The 10281-nt window shown below is 47.2% G+C and overlaps 1 pseudogene; it reads right to left on the bottom strand.

Annotated features, from left to right (window-relative positions):
- Nucleotides 1-736: 736 nt before the first annotated feature.
- Nucleotides 737-861, bottom strand: LOC143438298 (small nucleolar RNA SNORA17; annotated as a pseudogene).
- Nucleotides 862-10281: the final 9420 nt, after the last annotated feature.

The raw sequence follows: 10281 nt of genomic DNA, 5'->3' as shown, positions 1-10281 counted from the left end.
CAGATGCAGAGAGAAGGAGGGCATCTTTGCCCTGTCCCTGCCACCAAATAAGAGACCAGTGGTAGGACCAGGTCTTCCACGCTTGTATCCTCAGCTAGCTCATCCAAAACTCCTGCAATTTGCAGGGCCTGCTCTCTGGAGTAGTACAGCTGGCTAAGGGTGAGGTCAGTCTTCCTCCCCCAGCCATGCACACCCACCCACAGACCCAGACGTGGCCTCTGGTAGCAGCACAGGTCAGGACCCCACCATGGTCTCAGGTGGCATCACTGTCTCCTCACATCAGGCTGTTTCTCACTACCCTCGAGTCTCCAGTTCTGCCTCTCTTCGTGTGCCCACATCCTTCTGTTTCTCTCTCTTCCATTTCCCCACCACTTACTTGCTCCTTTAGTGGCGCCATGGGTCTCTGAGAGTCTGGGGTCGTCTCAGAGTGGCCTCAGCAACGCTCTGCTCTGTTCATGCATCATGGCACCAGGCAGGGTCATGTCGGGTCCTGTCCAGTGCTGAACTGGTGGTAGTCACCTCAGGCTAGCTCCCTGTCCAGGCCCCATGGCACCAGTCATCTCAGGCTTGATCCTTGCCAGGCCTACCCAAGTGGCCCCTTGTGATAGGGTTGTCTGTCTTGGGCTCATGGCCCCAGGGGGTTCTCCTAGTTTCCCGCTTGCTCCTTCTCCTGGGAGCCCTTCCAGGCCTGCCTGGTGCCAGACTGGTGGTCATCTCAGGCTCACTTTTTTCAGGGAGTGTTAGGCTACTAATTGTTTAGATGTTCACAGGTCAGAACACTGAGTGTAGACATAGCCTCTCTCCTCTCTGTTACCTACTGACAGGTGACACAGCAGTGGCACCGGTACCTCTAAGGACAGGGTCTAAGCTATTTTTTCCCAGCTTCTTTTCCATTGACTATCAGATGATTTATTTTTCTTTCTTCCTTTCTTTTTTAAATTGTTTTTTGTTTTTGTTGTTGTTGTTGTTGTTTTGAGACAGGCTTTCTCTGTGTAGCCCTGGCTGTCCTGGAACTTGTTCTGTAGACCAGGTTGGCCTCAATTCAGATGTCCACCTGTCTTTCCCTCCTGAATGCTGGGATTAAGAGCTTGTGACAGCATCACCCAGGTCACTTTCTTTCCTACTTAACTAGCCAGAACTGGCTTCCGTGGCCTGAATTAAAACTGGTGTTGTGTTTTATAAAAAAGGACAAAGAATCCAGGGATAATGTTGGGAGCCAACTCGTAGCAGAAAGCACCTATCATCTTTGCAACCATCTCAGGCCATGTATACTGACAAGAGACTTGTTTTCAACAGCCTACAACAGCTGAGCACACTCTGATAAACATCTTGTTTTTCTCACATATCTTGTTTTGTTGTTTAGTGCCCCCAGCTGCAAGGCACATGTTAAAGTGTCTTCAGTTGTGTTCCCCTGTTTGTCCATGGCTGCAAGGCACGTGGTAAAGTGTATATATACCCAGGATTTCCTTTTAGTAAATGGGACTTGATCACACACCCTGTCTTGTCTCCATTCTTTGAGTCTCTTCCCCTCCATCCCCACTCTCTCTCTCTTGCTAGACCCTGACCCTCAGACCCCGAGCAGCAGCTCAGGCCAGGTCAGGATATGATTGGTGAAAGTGTGGTATGGTGTAGGGGAAGGGGGTGCCTCTGTGGGCCCATGCTGAGGCTCTCCTTCTCTCCTTCTCTCCTTCTCTCCCTGAGGGACCAGTCACAGGGTGGTATAGTATAGAATAGAGTTTATTCAGGGCATGGGGAAGGGAGTTGTGGGGGTGGGAGAGAGAGAGAGAGAGAGAGAGAGAGAGAGAGAGAGAGAGAGAGGTAGAGGCCAGCCATGAGCACATGGAGAGAGAGGGGGGAGAGGAATGGAGAGAGACGGGACAAAGAGAGAAGAGGACAAAAAAGCAAGAGAAGAGAGGAAGGCAAGAGAGTGAGGAGGGGGTTACGTAGCCCCTTTTACACTGAGTCAGGCACACCTGGCTGTTGCCAGGTAACTGTGGGGTGGAGCCTAGAAGAAATGCCAACAACTGGGCATAACATAGCAACCTGCACCATGATCAACTCATTTAGAACCTGCACAGGCTGGTGTGTAGACTACAGAAAGTACTGGTCTTCTGTCCTGACCAGTGGATAAGTGTTGCTTGGTGCCAGAAATGGAGGTCAGGTTTGTCCACATAGAGTTCTCTGTCCAGAGCTCCTTCAGGCAGGGGTGACAATTTAGGAGTCCTCATCCAAAGGCTGTAAGCTAGAGCAGGACTAGCCTCTCCTTGGCACACCCTCTGCTCTCTGGGAGCAGCAGTGATTGGTTTCCTGAAAAGCCATGTATATGACTGGGTGCAGGCTGTGCCCCCCTGAGTGGCCCTCCATGTTGTACACGGCGACTCAGTTGTCCTCTAACTTCCACAGTCTCCATGACATGTGTCTTCCTCTACACAATAATAACAATAAACTAAATAATACTTTTAATTATGGTGGAGGATTTTCTACCTGTTTTTATTTGGGGTTTTGCTATGTAGCCTAGGGCAGCCTTGAACTCTCTACACTCTGACTCTGACTCCCCATGCTGACATTACATGGGTGGTTTCACTCCTAAAGCATAAATTTCAGTGTTGAAAGAGTGTAGAGCCTTGGGTACTTTTCGAGTGTCAGAATCCCTGAGACCAAAACGCTTGAGAGGGACTATGGCCGTTTCCTTGGCATAGTCCAGATCCATGTCTTGTTATATTTTTTTATTATTTTATGTGTATGGGTCTTTTCTCTGTGTGCATGTCTGTATGTCTGTGTGCCACGTATGCTCAGTACTTACAGAAGGCAACGGACCCCTGGGAACTACAGTTACAAATGGCCTCAAGCCGCCATGTGGATGCCGGGAACTGAACCCAGGTCCTCTGACAGAACAGCCAGTGCTCTTAAAGGCCAGCTGAGCCATCTTGGCAGCAGCATCTCTCAATCCAAGTCTTAATCCTTCTAACAGCTATGAGAAGTAGGATTCACAGATGGGGGCGGGGCTCAGAGGCTGAGGGGCTCTGCCTCATTCCAAGTCTGTGTTCTCAAATGTATTGAGTGCTGCTTCTGGGGCTTGGGTGTGCTCGGTGAATGCTGCTTCTGGGGCTTGGGTGTGCTCGGTGAATGCTGCTTCTGGGGCTTGGTTGGGCTCGGTGGCGCATTGTGTACAAGACCTGGCCTCCATTTGTGGCACTAGACAATAAAAAAAAATTAAAAATAAAAATTAAGAGTAACTCTATGAGCCACACACAGTCTGGGTGCCCATTCACCTTCATAAGCTCAAGAGACCCTGACACCATGCCCTTCCCTCGACTACACAGAAACTGAGGCTAGTGGCTACAAAAAAATAATTAAAAATAAAATAATATTAGCTAGCGATGGTGGTCCCTACATTCCCAGCCCTTGGGTAGTCAGGCTAGAAGGGAGTGAAGAGTTTGTGGCTAGCCTGGGCTACATAGTAAGCTCTGCTCTCAAAAATTCAAACTCAATCAATCAATAAGCCAAACAGTTGCTAGGCTAGATGGGTTATATATGCACCCCAGCAGGAGGACTGTGGGTTCCAAGGCTAGCCTAGGCTCCACATGGAGACCCTGCCTCAAAACAAAACAAAAAAAACCCACAAAACTTTTAGAATATAATAAAACAGCACATAAATTTTAAAGTTGTGTTGAGCATAGGAGTCATAACTGTTAGTATTCTGTCTAAACTCCACCTCCACAGTTACCTGGCAACAGCCAGGTAGGCCTGGTCCACTATAAAAGGGGCTGCTTGCCCCCTCCTCACTCTCTTAATCTCTTACCTTCTTACCCTCTTGCCTCCCTGTTCCCTCCCCCCTTCCTCTCTCTCCACGTGATCATGGCCTCTACTTCTCTACTCTTCTGCTTTTCTGCCTCTCTCTCTCTCTCTGTGTGTGTCTCTGTCTCTCTGTCTCTCTCTCTGTCTCTCTCTGTCTCTCTCTCTCTCTCTCTCTCTCTCTCTCTCTCTCTCTCTCTGCCTCTACTACCCTCCTGGCTCCCCTCCCCATGCCCTCAATAAACTCTATTCTATACTATACTGGTGTGTGACTGGTCCCTCACAGGAAGAGATGCCTCTACATGGGCGTGCTGAGACATCCCCTTCCCCAAACCTCTCCACACACCCACAGAACATACTCTCTTTATCTCTTTATCTTTTTATAAACACTTCAATAACATCTTCTTTTCTTTCTTCCTTTTTATTGTAAAATATTAAAATCATAAAAATATTTGATTTTATATTTTAAGTCAATATTTCACTATGTTGGCTGCCTGCCTCTGCCTCCCAATTCACAATTTCTTACTTAATATCTGCAAGTCTGATTTGGGGGAAAAAATATCAAGAAAATCATCTTCTCTCATAACAAACAGCAAAGAACATCCAGCCAGTAGCAATAACATTGGTTCACATCTGTTTTGTCTTGGTAGGTTTTGAGACAAGGTCTCTCTATGCAGCTCTGGATGACCTTAAACTCTATAGAATTCAGGTTCACCACCAATCCTCAGTCCTCCTGCCTCCTCCTTAGTGCTGGGATTATAGGTGTGTGTACCACCCCGGCTCTCGATCCACACAGAGTTGTTAGTATACTCACAATACTGGCAAACACAGGAGGCTCTGTGCCTCACTGCCTTCTAAGCCGTTTTATCCAGTGCCTGGCATTTTTGCAATGCTGGGGATCAAACCCAAGGTCTAGTGTGTGCTAGGCAAGTGCTCCACCACTGAGCCGCATCCACAGCCCCAATGACCCTCAATATTAATACCATCCTGGGCAGGTGGTGGTGGCACATGCTTTTAATCCCAACCCTCAGGAGTCAAAGGCTGCCAGAGCTCTGGGTTCAAGGACAGCCTGATCTACAGAGTGAGTTCCAGGGCAGCAAGGGCTACTCAGAGAAGCCCTGTCTTGAAAATCCAAGGTGTGTGTTTGTGTTTTGCATGTGTGTGTGTGTGTCACACACATGCGTGTAAACCCATCCCACATGTCACAGTGCAAGAGAATTCCAGTTATAAGAACATCACTTAATTCAAGGCCCTCTGGTGACCAGCCAATGTCCTGGTACTATTTTCATGCACTAAGCTGTCTGTGCCCACGTGATTTATCTTCATAACTCTGGCCCAGTGTATCAAGCTTAATAAGACCTTTGCTAAATAACAGAAACCCCCTTTCCCTCAAATATCTTTTAATTAGAATGTTAATTTGGCCATGCATAACTTATCTTAACCCTAGCCCAGAAAGAAGGGTGCTAACTTAAACAGCGGTTTGAAATTCTTTCATCAACTTAGGGCATTTGGGAGCTGTGTAAGATGCTTCGGAGAATGAAGCTGTCAGGTATTGTAAATAAACCTTTTAGCTCACTGGCCGAATCCTAGCGCTGTAAGACTAGAAAAGCATTCTGGGTATTGGCATGCAAATGAGCGTGTCAACAGCGGTTCAAGTGTACCTTGGGGTGGTAAACAAGCTGATTGTCATGGGAAATGTAGTCGGCTTGCCCTGTTTGAAACTGTTACAAATCCCTTGTTTGGTTAGATCTCTGAAAGTTGAATTTGTGAACTCAATAATACGGCTTAATACCACGCTCCGATGCCTGACAGGGTTGTGTGGGCCTTTACGGAGGGACAAGCAGGCATGCCCAATTAGGTTTGGAATGTACAGGGGGCCCCCGAAGGAAACACAAACAGAGGGCTCTAGTGAGAAGTGGACTACAATTAGGAAATGGCCAGGGGAAGCAGTTCTGTGTCCCACTGTGGGATGGTCACGACCTTGCTGGCCCCGCGCAGTTCTCGCTCTGCCTGAAATATTAAGCCCTCCACTCCCAGCCAGACTTCAGCCCTTTTGGGGAGGTCTCCTTCTTCCTGGACTTCCCAGGCAGAGCAGATTCTCCATCCCAGGGGTTGTGTTCTGTCTGCTCCCCTCTAACCTATGTTTATTTGTGCAGACTGGACGTTTACCGCGGTGACCGGTAAGATGCTGCCACCTGATTCAATGGTGCTGCAGTCAGGAGGCCGAACCTTCCCAAGCCCCAAGACTTGGGCATGTTGGGGGCACTTGTGAAGGATGTCATGGGTTCTCCGCTCATGTCCTGGAGGAAGACGTCAAAACAAACAAACAAACAAACAAACATGAACTCTGGTCCTATCTTTCTTACTGCATCCCCTCTTACGCCTCTATGTATTTGTGGATCTCGGTGACCACAATTACAAATAAAAACAGCTTCAGGAGTCGGGCAGTGGTGGAGCACGCCTTTAATCCTGCACTCAGGAGGCAAAGGCAGGAGGGTCTCCTGAGATCCAGGTCAGCCTGGTGTACTCGAGTGAGTACAGCTACGGCTACACAGAGAAATCCTGTCTCAACAAACAAACACCCCCAAAAAACAACAAAAAGCAAAATAAAAACAACAGCAACAAAACCAAAAGAACAATAACAACAAAAAACAGCTTAGAGAGGAAAGACTTCTGTAACTCAGGACTTCAGTCCACAAGGACTGAATAAGCAGAGGCAGAAGAAAAGCCAAGGGACAGCTTCCAAATCCTCAAAGGCCTGACCTAGCTGCCAGTATCCTATCCTTCCAGCTGAGCTGCCCCACAAAGTATCACCCACTGGTCAGGAAGCACTTTAAAGTTAAACCACACATCATGTAAAATGCCTCTGCAGCCCCCCCACACCTCACTCCTGAGGGATCAGGGCCGGGAAGTACCACCTCCACACTGCACTTTATGAAGATAACTCCCCGCTCTCCCAGACTAAGCCTGTTGGTTCGTTTGTTGTTGTTTTGGGTTTTTTGTTTGTTTGTTTTGTTGTTTGCTATTTTGAGATAGTCTCCTGCATCCCAGGCTGGCTTTGAACTCAATACTCAGTGAAGAGTAACCCTGAACTTCTGATCCTGTCTCTGCCCACTGAGTGCTAAACTAAGGTCACAAGGGTATACCACCATGCCCAGTTTATCTAATGCTGTTTTAAATTCTCAACTAGGCTTCTTATTTTCTTTTTGAAGCAGTGTTTCTCTTTGTGTAGCCCTGGCTGTCCTGGAATTTGCTGTGTAGACCAGGCTGGCCTCGAACCACTTGCCCCTGCTGGGATTGAGGAAGTGTACCACCACTGCAAACTCCTTTTCTAAGAGCGCTTTGGGGGTTTTGTTTGCTTGCTTGTTGGTTGGTTTGGTTTGAGACAAGGTCTTGTGTATCCTAGGCTATCATTGAACTTGTGATCCTCCTGCCTCTACTTGCCTGGGTGCTAGAATCTCAGGTGTGAGCCACCATGCCTGTTTTTATGCAGTGCTGGGAATCAAACCCTGAGCTTTGTGCGAGCTAAGTGAGTCCTCTGCCAGAGCTACGTCACCAACACCGTTTGCGTCTTGCTTTGTTAATTTTCATTGTGTATATTCATTGTTCATAAAATTGTGCTACACAGAAAGCCATTCCCAGAGTAGGGTGTATCTGTGCTGTGTGCATGTGGCCCCGTACTCCACTGCTACGGGCTAGTCCCACGGTCCCCTGGTCAGACTCATTTCTGCTTCATGGTCATACATATGTAAATGTTTTTATGTGTCTATGTAAGTGCTAGAAACCAAACATGACGGAAAATATATGAAATGTATTTAAATTTAAATTTATTTAATTTATCTTTCTGAGACTGCTTTAATTCATTTACCATGACTTTCTCAGTGCTATCCATTTTCTTGAAAGCAATGCAATTTGATTGCTTATTTATAGGTAAAAAAGATTCCATTGTGTATATGAGCTATGTTTTCTTCATCCATTCCCCTGTGGCTGGACGCCTAGGCTGGCTCCACAATTTAGGTATCACGGAAAGTTTTACAGCAACACTGCTGTATGCGCATGCACAGTGAATACTGATATATGCGCATGCGCTGGTGTCACATTAGGTGCTGTGTGAATGCCCAGGAATGGAATGGCCAAATCATAAGGAAAACCTATTTTATTAGAGTTTTTCTGTTTTTTATTTTTAATTTTATATGTACGAATGTTTTGCCTCAATGTATATCCCTACAGTAACTAAGTGGCGGGTGCCCATGGAGATCAGAAGAGTGTCCCAGATCTCTTGGAATAGATGGTTTTGAGCGGAACTTGGGCTCTCTCTGTCAAGAGCAGCCGGTGCTTCAACCACTGAGCTATCTCCAGCTCCAGTAAATCTTGTGTGTGAGTGCCTGTGTCTGTGTGTATGCGTGTGCGTGTGTGTGTGTGTGTGTGTGTGTAATGAAACTCTATGCTGATTTCTGTAGTGGGTGGACTGGTTTTATGTCTCAAGTTGTTTTGCTATTTGATTTCTGATGGCTAATGAGGTCGAACCGTTTCTCATATGTGTATTGGCCTTTTGTACTTTAAAACGCTTTGCTCATTTGATCAACTAATTAATTGTGATTTTCATGTCTTCATATTTAATTTCTTTAGCTGTTCGAGGAGGGCATTCCAGATAGCAATGTAAATATTTTCTCCCATACTGCAGTAAAAATGTCTTTTACTTAAAAAAAAAATCATTTAAATTGTTTTTATTTTTATGTGTCTGGGTGCTTTGCCTGCATGTGTGTCTGTGTCCCATGAGTGCAGTGCCTGTGGGAGCCAGTAGAGGGCATCCAATCCCTCGGAACTGGAGTCACAGACAGTTATGAGGAACCGTGTGGATGCTTAGACCACAACCCAGGTCCTTGAAAAGAGCAGTCAGGGCTCTTAACCACACAACCATTTCTCCAGCCTCTCTGCAAGCTGTCCTGAAGAACCTTTTGTCCCTGAAGATTTCTTTGCCCAAAATGGCATCAGCTTTGTATCAGCCATTTAACATATCCTCATGTGGCCTGGTTAAAACCAGTAAAAAGGTGCCTGAGCTGTGGAAGGACCCACCTGTGATCACTGAGGCGGCGTGGGAAGTGTCCTCCCAGGACATGGCTCATGGTCTCCACACCACTAAAAAAGTATGGGAGCCAGGAAGAAGTAGGGCACACCGGAATGGCTTCCAGCCCCACAAGGCTACTTTCGGAAGAAAAGGTTTGGTTATAAAGATGAAAATGTTATTCACATTCTTATTTTTAAAAGATAAAGCTGGCTATGGTGGTGCCAGGCTTTGAGAGGCAAGAGCAGGTAGATCTCTGGGAGTTTGAGGCCAACCTGGTCTACATAGGAAGTTCCCGGTGAGACCCTGTTACAAATACAAAGCAAGCCTCTCGCTCCACGAAGAAGAAGAAGAAGAAGGAGAAGGAGAGGGAGGGGGAGGGAGAGGGGGAGGGGGAGGGGAGGGGACGGGGAGGGGAGGGGGAGAGGGAGAAGGAGGAGGAAGGGGAGGAGGAGGAGGAGGAAGGGGAGGAGGAGGAGGAGGAGGAAGGGGAGGGGCAGGGGAGGGGCAGGGGAGGGGAGGGAGAGACAGAGAAGAAAAAGAAATAAACCACAAGACAGCATTTTTATCAAAACTTGCTGTTGGGTTGGTCTTTTTGACCACATAAGTTTGCTCACATGTATTGAACATTGAAGTTCATGCTCAGGGCATGACTGTCTTGGAATGGAACCTTCAAAAGGTACAACTGAATAAAATGAGATGTTAGAGTATCCTGAGCTAACCCAAGTTTTTTAAAAATAATATTTTTAAATAATATTTGAGAAATTTATACACTGTATTTTAATTCATATTTACCCCTCCTTCCACTCCAGGATTCACCTCTACTCCCCTACCCACCCAACTCTCTTTCCTCCTCCTGTTCCTCTCCTTCCTCCTCTTCCTCTTGGGAGCCAAACCCTGGAGCATAGTTACATCCTTAAAGAAGACCGACTTCCCTCCTTGAGCAGCTATCAGCTGACAATAGCTCCTCAGCTAGGGGTGGGACTTTGTGCCCAACTCCCCTCCTCTTGTCAGGGTTTTTGTTTAGCTTGAGCTTGTACAGGTTGAGTCAAGTTCTTAAGAGGAGGGGGATTAGGACATGGGTGAAAGAGAACATGCAGGGTACCTGCAAAGGACACAGCAAGAACATTAGCTGTCTCTACGCCAAGGAGAAAGGTCTTGGAAAACTCAGAAGTATCAGCTCCCCGGGTGTGGCCATGCAGTCCTCAGAACTGTGAGACACTCCCCAGCCTGCGATGGCAGTTGCCATTGGCTGGCACACCAGTACCTGTGGCGTCTGCTCCCAGTGGCCACCTGCAGGCAAAGCTTCCTCTGCCAGGCATAGGGATTCTTCTGATCCTACCTTGGCATCAGAAAAAAGCCACCTTGAGGCGGTTGCTATGCCATGTTCCAAGTTTCCCTGAATGCCCCGACCAAGCAGA

This window comes from Arvicanthis niloticus, chromosome 24 (assembly GCF_011762505.2).
Source record: "Arvicanthis niloticus isolate mArvNil1 chromosome 24, mArvNil1.pat.X, whole genome shotgun sequence".
NCBI lineage: Eukaryota > Metazoa > Chordata > Mammalia > Rodentia > Muridae > Arvicanthis > Arvicanthis niloticus.
Note: the sequence above shows the minus strand (reverse complement) of the source record. Positions and strands in the feature narration are given on the sequence as shown.